A 26,420-nucleotide genomic window follows, 5' to 3' on the forward strand; every position below is an offset into this window, starting at 1 on the left:
CACATTGCATTTTACCTTCCGGGCCTTAGCACAGTTAAGTCATTGAAGATGCAACAAAAGCGCTTTCACTTAGTACAATAGGGATTGCTTAAGTTTTATTGTTTTGCGCATCGATGGATTTGCTCTACAGTGTTTAGACTTTCAGCTATGAAAAATAAACCAAACTGAAATTAACTAAATTAAACTTTAACTCTGAAATTGGACTGAAAGTTTCAATTAACTAGAACTTCTATGTTAAGCTGCTTTGGCACAATCTACATTGTAAAAGTGCTATAGAAATAAACATGAATTGAATGGGATGTGGTGAGATACAGTCAAATCTTTTGCTGTCAGCACACCCTGATATGCCAATATGGTTCTCCAATATCCTTAACATTTTGGATGGTTCTTAATCCAGTTTTAGCAGTTTCAGCAATCTACTTGATATATTCTTTGCTTGATCCATGCCAGTAATTTGGCATTCTGAAAAAGATTAGCATCTTTTCCATGACCACAGGATGTGTCTTCTGACATGGTTGTTCAAGAAATGAGAAGCTACTCTTTGAATCAGTTAGGATTACAGTAAATAACTTCTTAAAAGTTGAAACACTATCATCTATGCAGTAATTTTTCAATAGAATGCTCTTATGTATTTGCTTAGTTAAATTCTGGTGGATTGAAAGATTTGTTAATTTTTTAAAGATTTTTTCTTTGTGTGTGTGAGTGTCTGTTTGTGAAAACATACTTAAATTGTGTTTACAAATGAAAATTTTGCTGTGAATCGTTCGAGAACTGTGGAAAGTGAGGGAGATGTTGGTTTATTTTAGCTAGTCCAAGTTGCAATTGAATTTTAATCAAGAATATAACGTCAAATCGATGACCTTTGATATGTTTATTAGTCCAATGAGTCTGTTGTCAAAAACTAGATTCCAGGAAAGTTCAGTCAGAATTCTAACTCTTAACTTGGTGCTCTAATAGTCTATTCTATGAGTGATATTATAAGATCCTTTAATTGGTGGCATAGTATCTAAGCAGTCTGAAGCTATTTGTGGTCTGGTACAATGCTGAAAATGTCAGCTGTCTTCTATTTGAGCAAGGTTTATAAGCCACACTGCAATTCTCTGGGTCTTTATGACCTATCAATACAAAACCTTAACTTCAGCTGGCATAAAACATTCGGCTGTTGAATGCAAAACTTTATGAATTTTTGAAGTAGAAAGTAGAAAGTCATTTTCTTTTCAGCTTAGTCCCTTTAGTAATCCGGGGTCGCCACAGCAGAATGACCGCCAACTTATCCAGCATGTTTTTACGCAGCAGATGCCCTTCCAGCTGCAACCACTATCACTGGGAAACATCCACACACAGACACTATGGACAATTTAGCCTACCCAATTCACCTGTACCGCATGTCTTTAGACTATGGGGGAAACCGCAGTACCTGGAGGAAACTTACGTGAACGCAGCGAGAACATGGAAACTCCATACAGAAACGCCTACAGACCCAGTCAAGGCTCGAACCAGCGACCTTCTTGCTATGAGGCGACAACGCTACCTACTGCGCCACTGCTAGATATTTTTTTTCAAATAAACTTACAACTTACTAAAAAATATCATTAAATTGCACCATACGCAGTGGCGCAGTAGGTAGTGCTGTTGCCTCACAGCAAAAAGGTCGCTGGTTCGAACCTCGGCTCAGCTCAGTTGGCGTTTCTGTGTGGAGTTTGCATGTTCTCCCTGCGTTCGTGTGGGTTTCCTCCGGGTGCTCCGGTTTCCCCCACAGTCCAAAAACGTGGTACAGATGCATTGGGTAGGCTAAATTGTCCATAGTGTATGAGTGTGTGTATGAACGAGTGTGTGGATGTTTCCCAGAGATGGGCTGCGGCTGGAAGAGCATCCGCTGTAAAAATGTGCTGGATAAGTTGGCGGTTCATTCTGCTGTGGCGACCCCGGATTAATAAGTGGAATGAATGAATGAATACACCATAATCTACCTTTGTGAAACTATTCATGTGCATTAATTGGGAACCTATTAGTAAGCTCCTCCTCTCAACTGTAGATGAGCTAATAGAAATCAAGTATCAGCTTCACAGGGACTGTAACGTGTTTACACCTTGAACTACATATGACATGTTTGTGTGTAACAAGATAAAAGGCATCTTTTCAATCTTAGTTTTTGTCTGAACTATCTGCAACAGTGAAGCATGAAGTTTCTATTTGTGTGACACTGTGATTAAACTACTGTACTATGACATGACCTCAGGTGCTGATTATGTGCTATATCCAGGGTTAAATGCTACTAATGAGAGTTTGAAAACCAATTTACGTGAAATATTTTGCCATACTAAAAGTGGAAGCAGATAATTTACCCCAGATCTTGAAAATAAAATAACTACAACCCCTAATCAGAAAAAGTTGGGACAGTATGGAAAAAGCAAATAAAAAAGGAAATAGTGATTTCTAAATTTACTTTTACTATTTCATTGCAGACAATACAACAAACATTATTTTATGCCTTCCTCATGGTTTTTATTGTTTTGTTTTTCCAAATAAGCAAGTATTCCAATTTAGGTTCTTGCAACACATTTTAAAAATGTTGGAACAGAACAGCATACACCATTTTGTGATGTTGCCATTCCTTTTCACAGCACTTAAAAGCATTTAGGGACTGAAGACACCAAATGATAAAGTGTTTCAGGTGTAATTTTGTCTTCTTCGTCTTGCAAACAAGTCTTAACGTGGGCAACAGTATGGGGTCTTGGTTGTCACATTTTGCACTTCAAAATGTGCCACACATTCTCTATTGGAGACAGGTCAGGACTGCAGGCAGGCCAGTCAAGTACCTGTATCTTCCGCAGCCAGGACTTTGTAATGTGTGCAGAATGTGATTTTGCATTGTCTTGTATGCAAGTGCTTGTATGCACTTTTTCTGATTTGGGGTTGTAAGTTAAAAAAAAGCATTAAAACAGTGACAAATATCAGTCACTCAGCATGTACTTTTAATAAAAAAGATGTTTAATATGTATTAATTAGATTTTAAATATTAACATTTTGTTGGGAGTGCAGTGCACTATTCTGCGCTTCTGAATGGCTAGTACTTAAAGGTTTCTGTTGCGTCAAGTCTGGTTTGAAAAGCCTTATGATTGTCACTGACATAGCATAAACACCATCAAACCATAAACTTCTCTATGGTGCCGAAAGCTAAAACTCTTTAATTATTAGAAAATAATGCACAAACGACGTAGGTTTTCTACTAAGTCATTAATTATTTATTTTCCCTACAGTACATTATCAATGCCATTGTGATAACATGGAAATCCTCCCATTTACATTGGGATCTGTAAACCCATGTTTCCAAACAATCATTATGCATCATTATTTCTAAAAATGTGCATACCCCTCCATGGCATATTTGAGTAGAGGTGTAGTGGTCCTTCTATGTCCAAAAGGTATCAAAAGTATAGTGGGGCAAGGTTTTCAAACTGACAGTTATGATTCTAAGATTGCGTTTGGTTATCCAAGAAAATGTTCAATGCGAAGCTTCATGGCAACTTACAGTATGATTTGAAATCATCCTCAAATGTTGGTGGCTAATGTAACATGACTTCTACTGGCAATTAAAATTACACTTGAAAATACTGGTGCCATCGCTGGCAAAGTTTTACAATGAGAAAGCAAACCAACAGGGCATCATTCCTTATATCGTCCCTTTCTCTTGTGAATAGTCAGCCATTGTTGTTCTCCGATCAGCACAATTTTGCACTTTTATCAATACTAATAAGACAAAACACATCTAACACACTCAGTATTTGTGAGTGACAGCTGCGGCTGGTCCACCACTCCCCTGAGCCAAGCCCTGTCACATACACGCATGCCCAGCGTGTCAGCGTCCATCTGGGATCCTACCCTTCAAACTTCTGTCGCCCAGCTCCCTTCCGGCAGAAAGACCCAGGGACGAGAGTGTGAAGTCAGGCCTCACAGGGGCAAGAAGAAAGCCGTCCAAAGCCAGCTGGTCTGGCTTTGAGGAAAGCAAAGAGAGACAGAAAGCACAAGAGAGATAGAGAGAACGTGGAGGAGGAAGAAGAGAAGAGAGAATTAATTTGATTGAAGGGAATTAAGAAAGTAATAGTGGCACACCTGGGGAAGGCCTGAGCAGCAGGTTCTGTGAAGGGGATCGATCATCTCTACAGACAGGTGAGAGACACACAACTTCACAGAGATGGAGGGGATTGTGTATGAATTATTGACACATGACCTGACCGATTGTGATAAGTAAGTAATAGGCTAGCGCAAGCAAAGAAGGCAACAGCTTAACATCTATCTATTATTAATCAACAACATCTTTTTACATTTTAAGGTCCTTTACTTATGCATTTTAAATCTCAAACGTTTTTTTTACCATTTTGAAAATTTGTTAAAACTCATTATAATGAAAGGTTTTGTTTGTTAATGCTGAAATTACACATTAATCTATTTTTTATAATTTCTAAACAAAATACCTAAAAAAATAATATTTAATATAATATAATTTATACTAATGTACAACATAATAATGGACAGCTCATTCGGATTGTGGGCTGTTTTACTAGCAATTCATTTTTTCACATAATCAAAGTAAATTATATATATATATATAATTTTGTAATTATATTATTATTATTATTATTATCTAAAAACAGCTAAATAAAATAATTTACAGTTGGTTACTCACTCAGTTGGATGGAAGAAAAAAGCTACATGTGTTACTTTCCGGCTAATATGTAGACCACAGGTGGCTGGTGTTCAGTGCGGTTTGTTAGGGTTCTGGTGCCAATGGGTGTTTGCACAGGGGATCCGGAGTATGTGCCCAGCCCTGATGGGACTATTTTTATGTACAGCTCCAGCTTTACAAGGCTTCAAATAGAAAGTGAAAAAATGTGAAGTCATGAAGTACACATAATCAGGGATTTCATCATGGATTACTAACTTTTATATTTCTTTTTTATTTTTATATAAAAATTCAATAATGGAACTAAATAAATAGTACTCATATTAATCAAGGACACAATCAAAAAATCAAAAGGTGACAGTGGCTACATATATAAATGATTGTACTCCAATATTAATTGAACATAATCAGCCAATCAGCATATTGGAATGATATCTGAAACTATAATCACAAGTAAGCAAAGTAGTCATTTTAAAGTAAAAATTTAATTTTACATTATTTATGTTGTATCATTGACAATCATAAACAATCATACGTGGAGAGCAAGAGACCTTTTCAATCATATTAGCAATATAATTATTAATAAAGGGGCGACATGGTGGCTCAGTGGTTAGCACTGTCGCCTTGCAGCAAGAAGGTCGCTGGGTGGAGTCCCAGCTGGGTAAGCTGGGTAAATTGCATGTTCACCCAGTGTTCTTGTAGGTTTCCTAGTACCAGGTTGCAGCTGGAAGGGCATCCACAGTGTAAAATTTATTCTAGGTAAGTTGGCGGTTGATTCCGCTGTGGAGACCCCAGATTAATAATGGGACAAAGCCGAAAAGAAAATGTATCAATGAATAAAATTGACAGTAGTGTGTGTGAATGAGTGTGTATGAATGTTTCCCATTACTGGGTTGCAGCTGGAAGGGCATCTGTGTAAAACATATGCTGGATAAGTTGGCGGTTCATTCTGCGGTGGCAACCCCAGATTAATAAAGGGACTAAGCTGAAGAAAAATGAATGAATTAATTATTAATAAATATTATTATTATTATATTCAAACTTTTGATAGACTTTGTGTGTTAATTGTGAAATAAAAGTATTCTAAATAATCACATTAACAAACATCTGTTCACAATCACTTACAAGAATATTTTTTTTAACTAATTGTTTTAATTAATGTACTATATCAATATGGAGATTATTGATCGTTATAACCTATTAATTCTCAGGAAGAATAAGCAAGGAAACTACTTGTTAGTTTTATCTTAACATTTTAATATTCTGTAAAAATATCAAATTGTATTCATGCTACAAACATGTTTACTATGAAATCTAAATTGCTGCCAGTTTTTACAGCGGTATAAATCAGAGATTGTTTTATATTTGTTTTATACATCAAGATTTGTGTACACTGTACAGGTACAATTTTTGAAGCTCAGTGTGCTTAAAACAAGTATGTAGCCTACCTGATTGTCCTGTCACAGTATTGTAACAAACCCAGTGGATAAGACATTTATGAAAGTGAAGACACTCACCGTTTACTAACAACAAAGTCCAAACATAACCACACACAAATAAAAGAAACTGAATCACTGATTCTTGTATAAACCTTTCTACGCAGTTTTGCATTGTTTTAACTGTTTTTTATGTAATTCCTTTGATGTCCTGCGTGTCGCTTTTTACCTGCTGTAAAGCGGTTGTAATACAAATTCTCTGTAAGTCCCAGCAAAACAACTCATGTTCAGCACCACACCTCTTCCACAGATCCTACAACTACACGTGACACAGCCACATGCAACGTAAAACGCAGTCAGCCTCTTTTCTCTGATTGGATGCTTACACGACGCCGCAGGATCCGATTGGAGGAGAAAGATGTCACTTCTAAAGCACTGACCCTATTGTTACTGTTGTTTTATAGAACTTACGTCAATCGTATCTAAGGTAGTGCCAGTCTTACGACCATAATAAATATTACAATTGCTCCGCACGTAACGGGCTTTTAGCAAACAGAGACTAATCGCTGCACTTGAGGATTTTACTCGGCAGTGACGCTTTTATTAACTTTTACACTTCCTCGTTGCTCTGACATGCATGTTTAAGTGACTATTCGAGTTGTTTGTTCGCTTTTTAAAACTGTTAAACACGGTGATGTCATGGTGTGGCGGTTAGTGAGCCGTTTCCTCTCGCTCTCTCCTGAAGTTTCGCACTCGCTTAATTTAGCCGCTTTTACTTATGACAAAAGACGGTGTCTGCTAGATTTCCTCCGTGCAGTTTTCATCACGGTTAAGTCGCAGTTCTCGAGTTTATCATATTTGTTTTTAAACTGTAGATGAGACACGAGTAGAGTAGGAGGTGGAGGATGAGGAGGCGGCGTTGTATGGCAAGCCCCTTTCACATTTCCCCCTTAAATCTAACTAGTTTCCGTTTTATGACTTTAAGTTTTAACAAAGTAATGCATTAGTGATAGTCTCAACAATAGTTGTTCTTTGCTGGTGACCACAATCCCAAAACAAACTGATATAGTTTTTCCATTAAACTCTGTGGAAATAGATCTGTGGTTTAGATATGTCTGGACAAGTAGCCTGTGTATTCAAATAGGTGTTTTTTACAGGTTCACGTCTGACTTGTATTGTATTAGGCTAGTGCTTATATCTGTATATGTGTAAACCCAAAAGATAGACCTTCAAGACTCAGTAGTAGCAGTTATATACATACATATATATATATACACGTTAGAGAGAGAGAGAGAGAGTAGTAATTATTTATCAGACACTAACTAACGAGTTCTGATAATTATTTGTCCAAAGTATAATTTTTAATGTACACATACAGTTCAGTTAAATTATACATTCACTTCATTTCTTTGATTCATTCTTCCCTCTACATGTTTTGAGCTACAAAAATATGTTTGTATCTGATTAAAATAGATTGTAATCACCTCATACAAGTGCTCAAAGTTGTGTCTACTATTTTTACATTCTTAGGAGTTTGTACTTGTTCTTATGTTTTGTTTTAGACTGAAACAATGGCTGATTCAGTGTTGACACCTTGTAAACTGAGTTCAAAAACTGTATTATTCCTCTTGTGTATGGTCTCTTAATTTGCATCTCTTGCGATGTATACTGAACTAAAACTGAAGTTTTAAGTAGACATTGCTCACAGTCAAACACAGCCATTTAAAGTATACTTTTTAAACAGGCCTTCAATGCATGTGCATTGCAACAACTTTCAGCACCTCTTCTGGCCTTCAAGGGTCTGTGTGCCATCTCTCACCACAAGTTATAACTCAAATACATATATTTGGATTATTTCATGCAAGAGTCATAAATTATAGTATTTTTTGAATCTCTTTGCAAAATCTGTGATTTACGTAGTAAAAAATTGTCACTGTAGCATGCAAGCATTCGATTATTGGCTGACATGGTGTTTCAGTAGCTAGTATTGTTGCCTAACGGCAAGAAGGTACCGAGTACAAGTCAGTTGTAACTAGATTAGATATGGTTGCGACCAGAAGTTAAACAAAATTATTTATATTATTTATTGAATTTCCCAATAATTGTATTTTATTAATGTCTACCTCCACCCAAATCCTAAACCCAGCCATGTATCCTTTTTAGACTTTATCGTCCAAGTCGTGGCTGGACCAGGAGGTTTTTCTGTCTGGAGTTTGCATGTTCTTCCTGATAAATTCCCAGTTCACGCTGCATGGTTTTAACTCTGAATTTTGCTATCAGAGAGAATCGCAGATGCCTGTGAAATATTTGCCATGCTAAACATATCAGGACCTGTTGGTGATTCAAAATCAAGCTGTGTAAATGTTTTCTGACTGAAAAACACATGAGCGATGACCATCAGCCAATGAGTGAACAGTATACAGGACAGCGGAGAGTTCGGGTACACGAACAAAAAAAGAAACATTTGCTTGATCAGTCGCAGAAGCATTACTTTGCTAAATTATTTATTGACCTTCAACTCTTTTCTTTTTTGTTTTTTGCTTAAAATGTTATTGTAAATCGGTATTTACATAGATTTGAATGGTCTATTTGCCTATTTAAATTTTTTATTTTTTTTGCAGGGTACCATTTACAATCTTGTACATGATCTTGAGGGATTTTATCACTTCACATGTACATTTGTTAGCCAGAGTTGTCTGCGATTATTTGTCACCATGCAGTATTCTCTTGTCACAGAACCATCAGTATGAACACAGCAGCACCTGAATGCTACCCTGGATAGTCATGCAGTATGAAAACAAAAGCAATCCGAGCAATATGAAAATCATGCTCTGTAAACTTGGTCTAAAAGGGACTAAGACTAAAGAAAAGAAAAGTGATTTATTTATAATGTGAGAGTATTTCAAAAATAGGTTCTAGTATGTCATAATTAGGCCCATAATTAGGATTTTTCTGCAGATTTTTTAGCCCATCGTTAATTTTGTTTATTTACTAGAGTAAATGATACTCCCAAAATAATTCTTCAGAAATCCGCTTATTTTTACCAAAATTCTCCGCAGAAATAGCAAAAAATGTCCGCAAATTCCGTCTGGCCCTATTCATAATGCAACAATAGAGCTGAAATACATTCTAGTCATTTGAATGCACTAGTAATTAAAGTAAACTGTAAGTTACTGAGACCTTTATTTCAGAATGTTGATACTGAAACAATACTTGATACTTCCACCTGAAACTAAATGTTGAGTAGGAGGTGTGGCTTGTAGCAAACTAATGGTAAGAGGGGTGTGGCCATTAAATTGAAAAGGACTGCCACTCCAAACTTGGAATCAGATGGTCAGACTTTCACTGAAGATTATCAAACAATTTTTGTTTAATGATTTAACTTGCACTGATTCATTGTTCACCTTAAAGGCTAATTTATACTTCTACTTCAATCTGCGTATGGTCCGGTGCAGCCTTCACAAAGTCACATAACCCTCGCTGTGGCCGACGCTGAAGCACACCTCTCAAAAAATGTAACTACACGTTGCAATGACTCTTAGCACAAGCTCTGTGATTGGTCGTTTTGGTAGCAATGATGAGCGTGGGCAGTGCTGAGAGCCGCAAGACCGATAGAGCTGTTTACAAGTGTGAAGTCCCGTGAAGGTGCTCCAGATGGAAATGTTTGTTTTGTGTTCACCTTATGATTAAAGTTGTTGCACGCTAGTTTGAGCCTCTAAATGAGCAAGTTTTAGCTTCTTCGTTCAGAAAAAAACAAAATACTCCTGAAAAAACTCAACACAGAGGAACATAAAAACTTACTGCCAGTTAACTTTTCGCAGATGTTATTGTAGAGCAACACAAACAGCACAATGAAGTATAAATGCACAGCTACGTGCAGGGCAGGCACCATGGGTCACGCCGATCACCCAACGCAGAAGTAGGCTATAAACCAGCAAAATGACTTACAATGTGCACCGGCAAACAAACATTGTAAATCTTAATTTTACACAGACTGTCAGTAGGGATATTTTAAAACCACTAGGAGGCTTATTTGTGACAACAGAGCAGTTACAAGTAAAACTTAAAAAAAAAACTGGTAATTTCAGATCTTATTAATTGTAACACACAAGTAACAGTGGCCTATATAACATATGTTAAAACGGCTTGCCGTATGAGGTTGACTCCGTCTAGTTATCGTCATTTAGAGGAGGAGCTTATGTTGTGACAAGAGCGACTGCTGCTTCTTCTGAGTTTGTCAGCTCAGCTCCCGAAAATAGAAGCCGTGTGTCAATGTGACTGAAAATACATTTATGTCACAGTGTATCCACGGGAGTCACTGATACACAGTATCTATATACAGCGAGGGGGACCACGGAGAAAAAAGGTGAGTCGCAAAAATAGTAACAATGTTACACAGCAGCGGACTCAGAGAGAGGGAGAGAGAAGAGAGGAGGGAGTCGTGGAGTGAGATTGGATGAGCGCAAATTAAACGCGTTACAATTCGTTTGGGAAGCTTAAACATGTTTGTCATGTGCGTGTCTCAATGGTCGGCAACAAGCTCGAAGTGTTTTGTCCCGAGTCGTGCCTTCAGACTGAAGGACAACACTGTTTATCGTGCTCGTAATTCTCTGTAGAAGAGCTCGTGCGTGGTTCAGTTCACTTTGACACTTGGCAAATGTTGCGCCGAGTCTCTCATCATTGTTTCCCGGGCGTTGTTAAATGTCTTTGGAGGAGCTATTGAAAAAAGACCGATAGCTTATAATGGCGCTAAAGTAAAGAAATTTTGTGTATACTTAACTTTGGAAACCGTTAAGCTTTCACTCAGGGATATTCAGGATTCATTGGCTGAAAGGGTCACCTGCAGAAGTTCACAACTTGAGAATAGAGCTAGTTTACCTTCAGAACTTATGCGATTGAATTTTTGTTGATTCTAATGTTTCATTGTGTTGCTTTTGAACATGTTGACAGTCTGGTTAAAGTAGCACGTTGTATATATGTAATTCATTCTAACTTTGATTTTTGGACAGCACAGTTGTTTAAAGCACCAAAACTAGTTCTGACAACTAGAAGTGGTAGCGCAATTTTCGTAGACGTCAGAGGATGCAATTTGTGATGAGTAAATGTTTTACATTTTAATACACATTAAACACGCACTGTTTGCAGGGTTGAAATGTAGGGCATTGCCTCCGTAACTAAAGCACGTCCGATCACTTTATCAATCTATCGTATATCTTTGTCTTTTATCTATTAAAACTAACTTTAAAGTAATTTCGGACATTTTTCTGTCTGATATGGAGATGGTGCTGGTCTGTTAAGAAGTTTTGTTTAGTTGACATAACAGCAATAAGTGTCACATTGGTGAACCGTCTCAGATTTATTGGAGTCACACTATATGTTAGTGAATAAACTGAGACAAGTGTAAATTGATCCCATCAATTATATTATAATAGCTTTTCAATTGTGATTTAATGCTATTTGTGGGGTCACGCGGTTCTGTTACAAACAAGTGAGAGGTCTAGATATTGTGTGGTACATCATTGTGACTCATCTGCAAGGCCATTAAACTACAGCAGTGTTATTCAATTAAAATTTTTAGTTCATTTTAATTTATTTGTAGTATTATTGGATTTGATTTAATTAGCATTAGGGTCATAAAATGCCCAGTTTTGACTTCTCTCTAAACAAACAAACAAACAAACAAACAAATGTAAGCTAAAGTTCTTATTCTGAATAGTTTGAAGCAAAACTGATTTGATGTTATTCTCAGCACCTTCATAAAGGCTTAATTCAAACCAGCTTTAATAGTTTAGTACAAACTATAGCAGGAAAAAATAAATTTAATTAACAAACAGTGCTTTAAATGCATTACCTTTGTGCCACAATCGTTTCACTGTAAATCCTTTTTTTTTTTTGTTGTGCTGTGTGTTCTTTCTGCAAGAGCTGCTGACTTGGACATGCACAGTGAGGGAACAACCTAATCATCCACATGCAGAGAGTGTAGTACTTGTGCTTGTAAGATTACACATGCCTCTGTTAATGGCTCTGTAGCCCGCCATTTAGTTATCAGCAAAGTGCCTTAGGCTTTCCTTAAACGCTACATTACAAGATGTCATTTTGACCTTCAGAAAAAATGTGTTAGGTGAGTTATTATAAATAATTCATATTGATAAAGATATAAAATTGATCAAATCAATACAAAAGCAAGACACAATGTCTTGACCTGTTGTCCTAATGTCAGAGGCTAAATGCGTTCATAGTATTGCTCATTGCTTGTGTCTGAAAGGCATTGTAATTACGAGGCACACGAGATAGACAATCAGGTCACGGTACATAATCATGAAAATGACCTCAGGAGGAATGTTTGTCTGCTGATTGTTTGCTGGCTTTTAAGAAGCTTAAAATCAGTGGACATAGCCCCTTGCCGTTAATTCAGTGATAAATATTTAAAATTTTAAAGATGCACCGAAAGATTGTTTTATAGAAAAGCAAGTGTTTTGTTCTAAAATGAACATATGTATTAGTGTTTGTTTTGAATTTGAGCACATTGTATTTGTTATAAAGACATGAAATACAGTAACACAGATAATTAATTTCTGTATTTACATCTGTAATTACACTGTTGTAATTATCCCATCTGCAAAAAAAGTAATGTTTGCAATATAGCAACATAATAAGTACAATACATTATATCAAACAATAAATCCATAGTAGTCAAAGACTCTAAAGTTAAATTAAAATATGTAATGTGGCAGGACTGAAAAAAGATGCTTGTCAAGAGGCAAATGTGAGTTAGAAATCAGCGTCAATTCGTTTATGAAACTGCATCACTTACCAGTTGGCCGGTAACTATAAATAAATAGCAGTGTCTTGTAACGTGGTGTGGTATAACTGCTGTATTGAAACAAAATTAATATGCATATTCTCTATTCTATAAATATTTAATGCGCTGCATCATTTACAGCGAGGCAAACATCTTTATACGTTGTATTAGAAGGGTTTACAGCTGTCAACAAAAGAGTATTTTATATAATAATAATAATAGTAATATTAATACCAAAAATTTAATAATTCTTATATACAATAAAAAGTAGTAATATTAAATGCTTTATAATTCCATAATATAATTATTTATATTTATTTATTTATAGTGGAGCAATTCTATGGAAATGTCAACCTTGCCATGAAAAAAATTAAGTTTTCGCCAAAATATCGAAACTGTTTCTGCGTTTTTTGTGCAAGCAAGTATTTTACATGCTTTAAAAATACTCAAAAATGTCTCTGTTAATGTTTTAACTATTATAATTGATTTACTAAAATCACACAAGTGCCAATTTCACATCTGTCACATCCATCATGGATCTTTTTCCTCATAAATGCAAATAAATAAATAAATAAATAAAATGATTTGTTTTTGTTCTATAGTGAGCCGACTCTTTTCCTTTCGATTAGCGTTAATTATTTTGGGTTGTTTTGGGTTAGGCAGTTTAATTCACAGAATTTCTACAAAGTAAAGTTATATACAGTAAACTTTTTCCGTCACATCCATAACACATGTTCCTCATTTAAAATCTAAAAATGTTTACAGATTGATATTTTTTTCTGCTCCTATAACTATGTGGTTAGTTGTTTTTTTGAAAATATAAACAGATGATTCAAGACAATGTTAACATATACTTTCTCTGTGAATTCTGTGTTTTAAGATTTTACTGCAAATATCACACCTTATATATAACGCTGCAATATAATGCTGCTATTACTCATGCAAATAGACATGTCACTCCAATTTGACCTACTTGTTTTTAATAAAACAATAAAGCACATGTAATTTCATGGTGGATAAAAATATTCATGGCCAGTAGATTTTCTCAAGTTGCCGGCCATTGGCAGGTATGAAAAAAATAAATTAATAATAAAAAACGACACAAGTTTTATATAAAACCATAAGTGAATAAGAAGTATATGTCTGAAGGACAGGCTTTTATTCTGCCTTGCTGCCAGCATTAGTTCTATTTAACCGTTTGATCTCTCTGCTCTCTGACTGAGATATCAGCCCATGAACTGTAAGTATAGCACTGAAGAGCTGCAAACTATGTTAAAATATGTTTTAATTAAATTTGTTTTGCTGCCCTCCGCCGATGCATTATAAAGAATTAATATCCCAGTCAAGTGTATAATGCCATCACACTTTTTCCATCTAGCCTTCGGTGCGACTTCATTATAGTTTAATAAGCCCAAACTAAACATGGGTGCAAAGTCAGCACTGAAAACACCACACTGAAACTCAATATCTTTCTGTTTACACACTCGACAATGAATTAGTCAGCGAAGGAATTCTTTTAATATTCTGAATGCTGTTCACCCGACATGGCCCTCTTCAAATCTGATAAAGCACAACATCACACTTGAAGCTGCATGGTGTCCTGCTGTGCTCTGTTAATAAAGCATCTTTTGTTTAAGATGTGTTATTTCGTTTACTCACTGCACTAGTTGTATTGCTTGTTTTACAAAAATATATACTTATTTCTCATATATATATATATATATATATATATATATATATATATATATATATATATATATATATATATATATATATATATATATATATATTTGACATTTTATGTTCCTTTAATCACTTCATTTTTTAAGCACAGTCACTGCTAAAAGCATTGAAGATAATCATTATCGAATAGGACTTCCAGGATAAACTCAACATCACTTAATCAAAGATTTTTGCTGCTTGTTTTAAACTACTTGTTTAAAATAAGCTTAATCCACACAATTCTTGAGTTTTTTTAGGAACAACTTAATAGTTCTATGTTCCACTTTAAAGTGGAAAAAGTTTACTTAATTGATTTGTGTTGGGAATTGTGTGGAACCCAGCATTTTTTACTGTCAACACTGGACTTTAATCATCCGTCTAACTGACTTTGCGTGTTGTACAGCTTTTGATCTGAGCACACTTGAGCTGTACAAGAGCTATTCCCTTCAAATATCAACCTTGCCATAAAAAAAAAAGTTTTCACCAAAATAGAGAAACCGTTTCTACATTCTACAAAGTTTTTCCCTCTATTAATGCAAAAATGTCTAATGAAATAAAATCAACGATTTTTGTTATATACAGTAGTGAGCTGACTCTTATCTTTTTGATTAGCATTAATTCTTTTGGGTTTGGGTTTTCAGTTTTTACCAAAATATAGAAACCGTTTCTACAATTTTTTGTGACAGCAAGTATTTTACAGTACTTTAAAAATATTGAAAAATGTCTCTGTGTTTTCAAACTATTATTTTAGACTTACTAAAGTCACACAAGTGCTAATTTTCATAACGAAAAAGTATCTCAATCATAACGGAGCTTTTCCCTCGTTAATGGAAAAATGTCAAATAAAATAAAATCAATTTTTGTTCTGTAGTGAGCCGGCTCTTATCCTTTTGATTAGCATTGTTTCTTTTGGGTTGTGCTGTGTAATTCACAGAATTTCTACAAAGTATGCTGTATACTGAAAACTTGCTAACTTTTTTGAATGCAATTCCATGCAAATATCAACCGTGCCATGAAAAAATTATTTTCACCAAAATAGACAAACTGGTTCTTAATTTTTTTTGTGACTGCAAGCATTTTACAGTACTTAAAAATATAGAAAAATGTCTCTTTCAGTGTTTTTAAGCTATTATATTTGACTTACCAAAGTCACACAAGTGCGAATTTTCATAATGGAGAGATAACACATCCATAACGAAGCTTTTCCCTCATTAATGCAAAAAATGTCAAACAAAATAAAATCAACATTTTTTGTACGGTAGTGAGCTTTTCCTTTTGATTAGCATTATTTCTTTTGGGTTGTGCAGTTTAATTCGCAAATTTCTACAAAGTATGCTATATACTGTAAACTCGCAAACTTTTTTGGTCACATCCATTATGCATGTTTATTTTCCTCATTTAAATTACAAAAAATGTTTACAGATTCATATTTTTCTGATCTCATAACTCTGTGGTTGGTTCTTTTGGAAAATATTAACAGTTGCTTCAATATAAAATTAACAAAAATACTTTCTATGTGAATATATGTTTAGAGTTTTTACTGCAAATGTCACATCTATAATGCTGGAATTGCTCAGAAGTTTTCTGAGGGCCGCTTTTTTAATATTTCTTCCCCAGGCTTGCTGTAGACTGTAGTTTACACTTCATCAGGTATAACACATCAGATTTATAGCGTATGCTAAACGGCGCACTTGCACCTCACTGTCAGTATGCATCGTCCCAGGGGCGTCTGTCTGTGCCTGTGCCGTTCTTGTGAAATAAAGTCAGCCGTGGTGAAGTCGAGCTCCAGAGGTGGTGATTGGTGTTGCACGGGGTGGGGGTTAGAGCATCTCCCACTGTGCTGTTCATAGCACTCCAATCTCACAGCCTGCTCTCAGCTCCTTCCAGGAGAGAGTGAATAGAGAGAGTCTGGAGTGTGTGGGCGAGTCTGATCTGCAATTAACGCTGGTTGTCAGAAAGGGAAGGCTGGCGTTTACACCATGCTTCTGAATCACTGAGCGAAACACTTTTCCTCTCTTCCCTTCCCCCTCGAACAGGGCATTTTACCCGAGGAAGAGAAAGCACCAGGAAGCTCCAAGTCGAGAGAAGGCATTGAAAGCCAAGGAAGAAAGAACGTAAATAAGCTGGATATTTTGGGTCCAGGACTGAGGATTGCGCCGCTTCGTTTGTTAGGGTAAGCTCGACTCTTCTTCTCTTCCTGTCAAACAACGCTGTGTCTGTTTTAATTATACAGAGCCTTACTTTTTTTGTGTTAAATCTGATAAAGTAAACATGATACAGTGCCATATGGTCAGTTGACGTCTAATGTTAAGTGCCTGCCGCCATACTCTACATGTACAATATGATTTATATGGTGTGAAAACAAGTTGTCGCAAATAGGAGTTGCACTAGCTGTGCAGATGCTGTAAAGTGTTTAATTTGACGTTTAATTTCACGTTAGCTGAATTTAAAGTGAAACGCCCTGCTCTTAAGTGTCTTATTTGAGTCAGATGCAGCTGGCAAAGGATGCATTGTTCAGTCTCAAAGTTAACCACAAATGCTACTTAACAAGTGGAGGCTGGACTTTTACAAGGCTACCAATATATAATCTTATCCGTCTGTATGTTTTTTTTCTGAAGTGAGGGTTATTTGTTTATTATTTTAAATACTTCGTCTCAGAATATGGTAGAAAAAGTGTAGGATATGCTAAATAATAAAAAATACATAATTTCTAAGAATTATTTAGATATTATTAATTAAATTCAAGGTTGTTAAGTTCAATGTTTGAGATTAGTTGAGGCTGTCATCCACTCAAACCAAAACAAGTCACAACAAAACCACTGAATGACATATTTAATGACACATCTGTGCAATACTTACTGGAAAGTTGTTTTTAGGGGACGTCATTGACTCTTCTTTTGACGCGTTATACTCATTACTTGTTCAATCGCTCTTGTCCCGGGCCTATTCTCTTTTTTTTCCCAGAGTGTGAAGACACTTTAGCAGTTCTCTTCTAAATATTTTTCAGATCAGCCTTATGGAATGTGCCATACTTCTGCACCATGTCCATTAAATCACACACGGTTTTCTTTTTGTGCCACGGCTCTCTTTCACGCTTGCTCAGAGCAGCGTGATTCATTGTTTATTGGAACCCTATCATTGAGCTGGAGATTCCAGCATTCTCCCGTGAGACCTGGAGGCAGGATGCAGAATCTTGAGCCCAGCAGATAATGTTTGAGCCATAGTTTGCTTGTGTGGGCAATGCAGACCTTTTTCCCTTCCTCTGGGAACATCTCGAAGGGTTTTTTTTATTCGATAAAAGGCGTATAAATGAGCTGCTTTTATCACCATAAAGGGCAGAGTTATGAATATGCATCAACATGCATATATTCAGTTGATTTGAGTCCATGCTGACTTCCCTCTCTATTATCTGTGGTTTTTGGATCAGCTCTCTAACCCAGCGGAATGCACGACGTCCCAGCGGGGTCACCCCATAAGAGGCAGCTCCAAAACCAGAAACCTCTGGCTGCCTTCTGTCCCACCGCTGTGCCACACTTTTGATTCTAAATAAGTTACCAGAGGATATGGGAACATGTTAGGCAAACAGAAAAAAAAAAAACATCAGTTAAGACGTGTATCTAAATATTAGCCGCTCATTTAACTCGCATGCACACACAACTGCGTCTGTTGCAAGCCGTAAATAGGTTTCCATTTCACTTGCCAAATAAAACCTTCTATCAGGTTCTTAGGCTCCTCAGTTTTAGCTTTATTAGGCGGCTTCTTAATATGTAGTGATGATGATTTCCAAATCATTGGCCTGTGGATTAGTATCCAAGTTGGCACAAGCCTTTCCGCCACATGAAAAAAACAGCTCACTTTCTGACACGTGGATAAGATTTCAGAGTTAATATTGGATAAATCACATTTAAAGTGAACAGCCAGTGTTGCAGAATGGCTGGGGCAAAAAAGCCTGTGCAAAATTATAATTAAATAAGAGCATGTGAGAGGGACTTACAACTGAGAATTATCTGGCTAGACACACGTCAGCTGAATGTATTCCTGTTTCTCTATTTGTCACTACCTATAAAAGCCTTGGGGTCTGTCTGGGTCATCAAGAACTGAATTTAGGAGGATGAGAGTAGTCAGTGTGTTACCCTACCGACGCGCTTGTAAACACAAACTTTGCGTCTTTGTAGTTTGAGTTTGAAATGTGCAAGAACTTTATTCAGTATGTCGATAATCTCCATTTAACTTCTGACATTCATTAAAGGGTATTAAACTTTAATGGCCATCAGAAATTTAATGGAGACGCTGCAGTTCTCAGAGTGCCATAGCAACTGTATCAGAATGATTTCTTAAAGCAGCATCAAGATATTTATCATCTATTGCTGCACAATTCTGGAAATATTGAGAATTATACAGTATATGAATTGAGATAATATATTAATCTCACAGGAGTCAGCTAAACAAAATAAGATGAATTTCGTATACTTGTTTCCTATATAAAAATAGATTATTATTTTTAACAGATTATTAAGTCAGAATTTTTAGCCCCCCTGTTTATTTTTTCCCTCATTTCTGTTTAATAGAGGGAAGATTTTTTTTTCAAGATTCAAACATAATAGTTTTAATAACTCGTTTCTAATAACTGATTTATTTTATCGTTGCCATGATGACTGTAAAAAAATATTTTACTCAATATTTTTAAAGATACTTCTATTCAGCTTAAAGTGACATTTAAAAGCTTAACTAGGTTAATTACAATAGGTTAACTAGGCAGGTTAGAGTAATAGGCATGCTATTGTATAACGATGATTTGTTCTGTAGACTATCGAAAAAAATATAGCTTTAAAGGGCAAATAATTTTGACCTTAAAATATATATATATATATATATATATATATATATATATATATATATATATATATATATATATATATATATATATATATATATATATATATATATATATATATAATTTTTTTTTATTAAAAACTGCTTTTATTCTAACTGAAATAAAACAGATAAGACTTTCTTCAGAAGAAAAAAATAATATTAGACATACTGTGAAAATGCCCTCGCTCTGTTAAAACATAATTTGCGAAATATTGGAAATAGAATAAAAAAAATAAAAAGGAGGCTAATAATTCTGACCTCAACTGTAATGGCATAATGGCACTTGATACAACTTTAAAATGTGAACTTATACACAACATGATTTACCGTATTTTAATAGCTATCATATAAACAGTGGTTATATCCCAACTTTGACCTTTTATTCTAGTATTTTCGTAGTACACTTATATTACTGTGTGGTTAAAAAGATTAAAGACTGAAGCTGTTTCATAACTATAAATGATAACAGCTCTCTCTGGATCAGTGGCAGCACAAATGCAGATTTGAATGTTCCTCTGGGATTGTTCTCGTCAAAGGTTTAATAAGCAGCCAAATCACTGCCATTTAGGGATATAATCAAATTTGAGCACTGGCACCGGCGCCTCTGAGTTTTGCAGATGGTGGCACCAGCACCTGATTTGGTAATGCTGCACATGTAAAATTATTATTATCGCAAATTTTGTCACTTTGCACATTTGAGAATAGAAGGAGCGTGAGTTGGATCCAGAAGTATAATTATTTTTATTTTAACAGCATCATCTTATACATTTGTAGATTACAGTAACCACAAATAGGGTTTTATGACCATGCTACCATGTAAAAACATTTTGGTTTTTGTTATAAAAAACAAATATAAATAGTACAGTGGACTAATACAAAATTTAAAACTGTGGACTTAATACAAAAACTAATAAAAAAAAAATACATAAAGTGATCAAAAATACATTATTATTTTAATGATTTTAGTACATTTCCCAGGGATGGGCATCCGCTGCGTAAAAATTTGCTGGATAAGTTTGCGCTTGCTGGATAAGTTCCGCTGTGGCGACCCCAGATTAATAAAGGGACTAAGCCGACAAAAAAATGAATAAATGAATGATTTTAGTACATTAATGATGAATACAATTAAATAGTTGTTTAGATAGTTTAGCCAAAAATTCAATCTCTGTCATCATTTACTCACTCTTCACTTGTTCAAAACCTATTAGAAATTCTTTCTTCTGTTGAACACTGAAGACAACATTTTAAGGAGTGCTGGTTGATGGTATACATTGATTTTAGTGTTTTTTTTTTTGCTACTAAGAAAGTCAATGGATATTATCAATTAGCATTTCTAAAATATATTCTTTTCATTTTTGAGTCCCTTTTTATTGTGTTTCTTCAGTTAAACCATTATAGCTTTTACTGATTAGTAGGACAATATACCTTCTAACCTGATCTCTGTAACAAATTGAAATGTTTCTCCATGGATTTCACAGCACTGTATGGTTGTCAGGCTGTATCATTTGCTGTAAATGGTCGGCAAATGGTCTATACCATGTTCAGTAAAAAAAAAAAAAAATGTTTGATCCTGCTTTTGGTGTGTCTGGTGATGTTTTTCACATCCAATAGAATATCATCACTTATTGGTAGGGCCAGACGGAATCTGCAGACGTTTTTTGCTATTTCTGCGGAGAATTTTGGTAAAAATCTGCGGATTTCTGCGGAATAATTTTGGGAGTATCCAGCGGAGTTTCATAACCAAAACCTTAAAATATTAAATAAAAAGTAACAAATTACTGAATAAAAACTGAACAAATTCAGATTTACACATTTACTCAAGTAAATAAACAGAATTAATGATGGGCTAAAAATCTGCAGAAATCTGCGGAATTCTGCGGAAAATCTGTGGAAAATCTGCGGAATTCTGCGTGCGCAGATTCTGCGTGGGCCTACTTATTGGTTCTGCAAATTAGTAGTAGCACGTTTTGTTACTCTGGCAGAAATAAACGTCACAAAATGCAGCCATTTAATGGCAGTCAGAAGCCCTGTATCTGCTCTGAATGATCTTCCTCTGCACGACAGGAAAGCTCAGTCTGCTTTGACTAAAGAAACAGCTTGCGCTGACCTTTCGACTGGCCTGCCCTTGGCTGTGACCTCTGGTTGTAAGCCACCGCATACGGTCCACTCAGCACATGTGCTGCTGAGCAGTGCAGAGCGGCTTAAGGATCGACCGCCTCTTTCCCATCTCCTTCGCCCTTCCTGGGGAGGCGGTAATGTATGAGGACCTGGCTTCAGGTGTCCCTATGGCTGCAGGCTGTGGCTGGGTCCCGGGCATCACGGGTGTGAGCCTGGAGCCAGAGCAGCAGCCCAAAGCTGCTAATCCTCTTTCACTACTGATCCTCTTCCTCTCTGCCTCCTCACCCTGCCACCATGCCGTCCTCTCAGGGTTAAGAGGGCAGCTTAGGCAGGAGTCCCATGTTACTCAACACCACACCACACCACACCAAAACAAAACAAAAACCTTCAAGTGCTGAACACTAATCCGTGTAGTCCGTGGAGGGTAACTTACCGTAGTTGATCGCATTTTGTGGGTCAGCGATTAGCCTTGACACAAGCTTCATTATGAACTCTTATGAGTGCCGGTTTATCTTGAAGTGCCACTGTGATCAGGATTATGTCTTTTATCTGTTGTTGTACTTGTCATCAGAGTGCCTCTTTATCCTCCTGGGACCCAGCAAATCATCTTTGTCCTCTGTTGGGGACGTTTGTTATTTTTTATGAATTTCGTGGAGATCCTTCACGACGTGTGTCTGGTGTGTAGTAAAGATAATGCCCTGGGCTTTTCAGCGAAGCAAAATAAAAGCTTTAGCCATGGCATTCTTTTTTCCTCTGTCTAACATAATTGAAAACAATTTATAAAAATAGAAAGAAAAGTATAGTATTATTGTTGTTGCGCTTTTTATTATAATTATTATTGGCCTGTTTATTGATTTAGGATTACTTTTGTAGAAATGTGTTTTATTTAATTCTTATGCACTACTGTTTAAAACTTTTGGGTCAGTAATATGCTATTTTGGTAATATTACATTTCAAGTAAAATTAACAAAACGGCTATTTTAAATTGTAAAAATATTTCATAATATTACCATATTTTTGGAGTCAGTTTGGGTGAGGATAAAATACTTTCATAAACATTAAAGCATTTTTTCCTAAATTTATATTCTTTTAAATGTTTAAACTTTATATATTATCTCATATATTTTAAAAGCAGAATATGTATATTATTTGTTTGTTTACACATCTGTTACACTACATGATGATGGACATTTATTTATTTATTGGACATTTATTTTGCCATTTTATTTATTTTAAGTTATAAACATTAAAACTGACATTTTACTAACATTTAATATAATTTCTATATGTATAAAACTTTAATTTATCTTAAAGTGGACACCAAAATTTCACATGTCAGGACTGACCCAAATGTTCTTTTGTATATCTGTCTATATCTGGGGGGCCCAAACTTTTGCTTATGAAGGGCCAAAATCTAAGCTTGACTGAGAGCCGTGGGTCGAAAGTAAATATTGTAAAGTGTATTATATTAAAGTTGCCATGGGTCATTTTCTAATTTACTTCCTAATATTTAAAAATATATTGAAAAAAATTACTTACTAATTATTAAAATATTTACTAATGTATTCAAATTTTTTGAAAATGTATATTATTTTAACAAAATAATTACAAAAAAAAAAAAATCATTAAAAACTTTATAGTTCAATGCGGAATACACTAGTCATGCTGAACCTGCCTTTGGCTTGATTTGGCTTGATAATATTACATTTCAAGTAAAATTAACAAATTAAGATTTTCTGCGTTGTCCCCTATTCGTTAAGTGACAGTATGTACATTAAAAAAAAATTTGATTCATTAACAATGTTGAATGGAAACATTTAATTTTAGTTTGCTTTTTTTGTAGATCAACTAACTAACTAACTAACTAACTAACTAACTAACTAACTAACTAACTAACTAACTAACTAACTAACTAACTAACTAACTAACTAACTAACTAACTAACTAACTAACTAAAAAAAGGTTCCATTAAAATATAAATGGGAATCTCTGTTAAAGGCATTTCCCAAACCTTTCCAATGATTTTCACTCTGGCGGGCCAAATAAAAGGATACAAAGGGCCAACTTTGGCCCTAGTTTGGGCATCACTGGTCTATATAGACAATTTTTTCCATCTCCATATGTTTAGTGTTAGGCTAAATAGTTATTTAAACTAGCCAGAAGGTTGAATTTAAAGTCCATACACATTTCTGAATAGATCGTTTTCTGTTCCACAATTATATTTATTGTAGCATGCACACTTTTGCATGATTAATATCAAGCTCTTTTCATTAAGATAAAATTTCCTCTAGCAGCTATAAATTACCTTCAATTATCACATGGGAAAGAGAAACTTCTACAAGCTTGTGAAAGTCTCTCTCAGCCCACCGTGTGTCACATGATGCCGCAGAAGGATCACGTAAGCAAGTGTGGTTTCTGAGGTGGGCTTGTGTGAATGTGGGATGGAATAGACAGAGACGACTGTCGGCTCAGAGGAGAGGCGCAAACTACACCTGTGTTTCACAAATCCCCCCATTGTCTCTCGTTATTTTTTTCTGTGGGCTTCAAACTGCAGCAGCATATAAACATTCACTGCTATCGTGGACGTATACCTTAAGAAAGAATGTCTCAATACAACCATAATGTTGCGCTTGTATTGTTTTGAGTCGACATCCCTTCTGGCTTGTTGTTTTTCTCTTATATCATAGTAGGTGGGTTTCGAATACGCTGTTGTTTTCTTGGCACATTATTGCTTTCTATCATCGCCGTGTTTGTAGTTTTAAGAAATTGTTATCGCATAATGACACATCATCTGTCATTCTTGACAGTGCAGTATACCGTGAGTGTCTGTAGTGCTTTCAGCTCAAAGACAAGCGCTTCTTTTGAGAATAAACAATAATGCAGTACTATTTGTTTTCCCTGGTATGGTCCTACTATTTCTATTAAAATCTGTGAGGCTGAAAAGCTATCTCTGTACTTTACTAAAGTAATGTTAATATAAGTATAGAATTTTGTATTTGTTCTGCTGTATAGGGCCTAGGATATTGCAAAAAAAAATCACAATATCATGTTTCCTATTATTCGATATCGATAATTATTAAATATTTAAATATTTTTTTAACAGTGCATTAAGGTATATTAGGATTTATCTTTTAAATTTAACCACTTTATTTAATTTACTGACAGTTTTATAGTTTTAATAGTCAAAAAAAAATATTTAAACATATCTCATCTCTGTATAATACAATAAACATAAGTGTTAAAGAGACTCTTAAACCAGATAAATTAAATGTTACAAAGTGTGTTCAATAGTAAAGTGTAAATACTTTAAGGTGTAAAAAAATAATACAGTAAACTTTAAACTCTGTAAACAAAACTAATTATGATAATCAAATCTGCACTTTAGGTAAAAGAACTAACCATCGTTATTAAAATACATACTGGAACATTTCAAATTGTGAAGCTGAATTACTATATTACCCCATGCTAAAAACTCTTTCAGGTAGGGAGCTAGTGGTAGGGATGAACAAGAAAAGAAACCAAAATCCTTAAATCCTTAAATCATTCATTTTTTTTTTTTATAATCTCTTCACTGCTGCTATGTGGCACTCATTTTCGCATGTGTTGATACCTGCCCTATGCAGTTAAACATTGAATCACTTAGAAATTGAATAATTTCTCTGGATGAGCAAATATTTTGGATGTTGTAGTTTATTTGATAATAATATTGGGCAATGTACCTGGAAGATGGGTAAAAAAGCCTCTAGATTACAATTAATAAATATCACTTCATTTTTTTAAATTTAAATTATAGTAGTTCGTAGTAAATTATATTTATTTTAAATTCGATTTATTACAAGAAGTGAATTTTTTCTCTAAATGTTCATTAAATGCAAAAAACATCTCAACAATTATTATATTTAAATGCACACTGTTAAAAAAAAGACTGGTTGCCTCAATTTTTTTTTAATTTTTAAACTGAATCAAATTAACCTTATAAGTCCATTGTACTTGAGTTAAACTGATTTAAAACAGATTGTGTATCTTATGAAATTCAATTAGAACATGATTAACTTAGTTTAATAAGTTGCAATGAACTAAAAGAATTGCTATCTGTCAGGACTAATTGATCTTTTTTTTTTTTACAGTGCAGGAATATCAATGTACCTTTTACTCTTTTAAGTCAGTCTATTTCATGTAAGCTTACAAAATCAAATGCAGCTGACAGCTCAATAAAAAGTAAAAGCTAAATAAAAAAATCATCACAGTGTTACTTAATGTTATAGCGCAAGCAAAAGCATTGTGAATAATTTGAGAACATTCAATAAATCGCCCAGCCCTATGTCACAGTGAGCCGAAAGCATGTTTGGCATGTAAATCATAACAGCAAAAACCATCTACTTGTCCTGGGTGTGGCTTTTTTTTTTTTTTTGTAACAAGACTTTCCCTACTGCCAGAAGCACAGTTTCCTATAAAACACACTTACAACCTGACATGGTGAACGCATTCAGTCAGAAAGGAAATAAACCAATGATTAATTACCGATGAAAAACACCAAAAGAATGCTGTTTTGTTTTGTCACACTGTATCAGTTAATCGTGAATGAACATTGTGGCGGTTCAAGTCAAGTCACAACTTGTGGCATAGTAGAAAATAATGCTGCTGTTCTAAACAGGATGATGAGAGGCCTTTTGTGTGTTTTTTTTGATCCAGATGTAAAACATTATAGTAAGAAGGCTGTTGTTTTTGGTGGACAATTAATGGGTTTTGTTTTCACTTTAAAGGTCCCATGAAGTGCTTTGAA

At 35.1% G+C, this 26,420-nt stretch overlaps 1 protein-coding gene and 1 long non-coding RNA gene across 38 annotated transcripts in view; one reads left to right on the top strand and one right to left on the bottom strand.

The window, feature by feature from the left end:
- Window positions 1-3,220: 3,220 nt before the first annotated feature.
- On the bottom strand, window positions 3,221-6,443 carry LOC103909137 (uncharacterized). Of its 2 annotated transcripts, none has more exons than XR_012394313.1 (2): window positions 6,350-6,443; window positions 3,221-3,990 (listed from the first exon to the last, which is right to left on the bottom strand). It is a non-coding gene; the product is annotated as an uncharacterized lncRNA (long non-coding RNA). The 2 variants fall into 2 exon arrangements; XR_002456047.3 differs by having other exon boundaries at window positions 3,221-3,994.
- mef2aa (myocyte enhancer factor 2aa) overlaps window positions 3,917-26,420 on the top strand; it is a 174,507-nt gene continuing 152,003 nt past the window's right edge. For 18 of the 36 annotated variants that reach the window (XM_068214714.1, XM_073928865.1, XM_073928868.1 and 15 more), the window contains exons 1-2: window positions 3,917-4,170; window positions 16,681-16,817. The gene's annotated coding sequence lies outside the window, so the exon portion shown is untranslated. Of the gene's footprint in view, window positions 4,171-10,318; window positions 10,487-16,680; window positions 16,818-26,420 lie in introns of those variants that run through there. The other 18 variants (XM_068214713.1, XM_021467574.2, XM_005159042.5 and 15 more) reach the window with 2 other exon arrangements.

This window comes from Danio rerio, chromosome 18 (assembly GCF_049306965.1).
Source record: "Danio rerio strain Tuebingen ecotype United States chromosome 18, GRCz12tu, whole genome shotgun sequence".
Lineage (NCBI taxonomy): Eukaryota > Metazoa > Chordata > Actinopteri > Cypriniformes > Danionidae > Danio > Danio rerio.